Source organism: Somniosus microcephalus, unplaced genomic scaffold, assembly GCF_052327205.1.
Source record: "Somniosus microcephalus isolate GS21.2 unplaced genomic scaffold, FLI_Smic_1.0 unresolved_chr1, whole genome shotgun sequence".
In the NCBI taxonomy this organism is placed as follows: domain Eukaryota; kingdom Metazoa; phylum Chordata; class Chondrichthyes; order Squaliformes; family Somniosidae; genus Somniosus; species Somniosus microcephalus.
This window is the reverse complement of record NW_028225179.1, coordinates 59,715,900-59,718,779: the sequence shown is the minus strand read 5'-3', so window position 1 is coordinate 59,718,779 and position 2,880 is coordinate 59,715,900. Positions and strand designations below refer to the sequence as shown.

Sequence of the window (2,880 nt, the reverse complement as noted above, 5' to 3'; positions counted from 1 at the left end):
ATTTGGCCGATCGTGCTCTTGAAAGCGATATCCAATTAATCCCAGCTCTTTCCCAACATACCCTGCAAACATTTCCTCTTCAAGCATTTATCCAATTCCCTTTTCAAAGTAACTATTGAATCTGCTTCCACCACCCTTTCAGGCAGAGCATTACAGATCATAACAACTCGCAACATAAAACAAAATCTCAGCATCTTCCCTCTGGTTCGTTGGCTAATGAAGAAATATTGGATAGGCGGAGTTGATTTTTGAGGGGTATAAAGTTTTGAGGGGCCGAGATAGAGTGGATAGGAAGGACCTATTTCCCTTAGCAGAAGGATCAATAACCAGGGGCATGGATTAAAGTAATTGGTAGAAGCATAACCAGTGGTTCCATGATCGTAAAGTGATCAGTACTCTGCGTTGTGCTTGCAGCAACCTCGGTTGGAATCCGAGTCACGGCACAACTTGCTTTACATCTTGGGTCCCTTGCGGCACCTGCTAATAAAACCCAGAGAATCATCATTATTTATTAAAAGAAGAATCTGTCTTGATTGTGGTGAAACCTACTTATTCCTTCAAAACCCCTCGCTCTTACATACCTGTGCCTTATTCTCCATAATTCACACTCGCCTCTTCCAGCTTTTACTTCCTTCCACAACCACTAGCCCTTCTTCACTTTCCTCCTTTCATTTCATTGTCACTTTCCTGCGGTTTTCCCTTAATCTGACATTCACTTTTACCTACTTAGTGTCAGCTGTGGCTCAGTGGGAAGCACACTGGCCTCTGAGCACAGAAGGCCGTGGGTTCAGATTCCTCCTACAGGGACTAGAGCATATAAATCCAGGGCTGCCCCTCCAGTGTAGTGCTGAGCGAGTGCTGCACTGTCGGAGGTGCCGTATTTTGGATCTGACGTTAAATCGAGGCCCCGCCTGCTCTCTCAGGTGGACGTAAAAGATCCCATGGCACTATTTCGAAGTAAGAGCAGGGGAGTTGTTCCCGTTGTCCTGTCCAATATTTATCCCTCAATCAACATAACAAAAACAGATTATCTGGTCATTATCACAATGCTGTTTGTTGGAGCTTGCTGTGCGCAATATGGCTGCGTCGTGTCCCACATTGCAACAGTGACGACACTCCGAAAGTACTTCATTGGCTGTAAAGCGCTTTGAGACGTCCAGTGGTCGTGAAAGGCGCTATATAAATGTAAGTCTTTCCTTTACTTACGGCGTAAAATTTTCTCTGCTACCACCGCTCTTCCTGAGGGCACATGTCCCATTCGCACCAATGCACATTAGTACCTTGAAACTGGTCGATACTGTGGGACTGCTCGACAGACAAGCAATGCGAAAGCGGGGCCTTTGGAAGGACAGGGACCCGATTGTTCACGAAATTTCCTTGGGGAATCTTGTGATAGAGTGCCTGTTAACTGAAGAACTGGTTTTTTTTCATGCTGGTTGGTGCTTTTCCCAAAACTGCTGAGGTGCGTGTGCGACGGGCAGCGCTACCTCGCTGTGATCGAGGGTTTAAGTGTGAAATATTGGCCCGCTGGTGGGGTGCAGTAAGATCGAAAGCGTTCCGCTTTAATCTTAACAGGTTTGTTGAACAACTCCATTATTGCCGTAACATTTAATAACCTTGCCTAACAACAAGCTATCGATCTTAGTTTTGAAATTTCTCTGCTTTCGCTTCTAACTCTGTCTATTTGAATTGCTCCGGATGTCAGGAAGTTTTTGCAGTGAGATGTTTTAGATGCTCAGACTGGAAGGAAGTTTAGAGTGGTGCTCCCCAGGGGTCGAAAGTAGGACCGCTGCTCTTTTTGATGAAGATTAATGAACTTGGGTATAGAGGGCATAATTTCAAATTTTGCAAATAATACGAAAGACGGTAATGTAGTAAACAGTGAAGACGATAGTAACAGACGACAGGAGGACATATGCAGAATGGTTAAATGGGCAGACACGTGACAGATGAAATTTAACGCAGAGAAGTGTGAAGTGATATATTTTGGTAGGAAGAATGAGGAGAGGCAAAATGAATTAATGGTACAATTTTAACGTGAACAATAATTGACTTTAATCGGCTCCCTCTGGAGATCACTGGCCCCGAAACTGGTCAGAAAGCTCCCCCCTGCATTTTATTAACCGCCTGTAAATGGTATAATTTTAAAGTGGACGCACGAACAGGGAGACACGGGGTGTGCGTACACAGGTCTGTGAAGCTGTCAGGACACGTTGACGAGGCTGTTAAAAAGCACGTGGGATCCTTGGCTTTATTAATAGAGTTCAAATGCAAGGAAGTTATGCTAAAACTTTAAAAACACTGGTCAGGCCTCATAAGGAGTATTGTCTTCAATTCTGTGCACCACGCTTTAGGAAGAAAGTCAAGGCCTCGGAGAGAGTGCAGAATAGATTTACTAGAATGGTACCAGGGGTGAGGGACTTCATTTATGTGAAGAGACTGGAGAAGCTGAGATTTTTCTCTTTAGAGCAGAGATTGCCAAGAAGAGATTTGATAGTAATATTGAAAATTATGAACGATTTTGATAGAGTTCATCAGGAGAAAAGTTTAAAAAATCTCACATTTAAGGTGATGAAACCTCTCCAGGCACGGACGGGGATCAAACCCATGATGTTGGGTTTTACAAGACCCAAGCCTTACCACTTGGCCACCGCGCCATCAGTAGAGTGCAGCTTCGAGCTTCTGTCCCTTGCGGCACCAGCTAATAAAACTCAGAGAATCATCATTATTTATTAAAAGAAGAAATCTGTCTTGATTGTGGTGAAACCTATTTATTCCTTCAAAACCCCACGCTCTCACATACCTGTGCCTTATTCTCCATAATTCAGACTCGCCTCTTCCAGCTGTTTCTTCCTTCCACAACCACTAGCCCTTCTTCAC

The 2,880-nt window shown here is 44.2% G+C and overlaps 1 non-coding gene across 1 annotated transcript; it reads right to left on the bottom strand.

Annotated features, from left to right (window-relative positions):
• Nucleotides 1–2,584: 2,584 nt before the first annotated feature.
• On the bottom strand, nucleotides 2,585–2,657 carry trnat-ugu (transfer RNA threonine (anticodon UGU)). Its single transcript has one exon. It is a non-coding gene; the product is annotated as a tRNA-Thr (tRNA).
• Nucleotides 2,658–2,880: the final 223 nt, after the last annotated feature.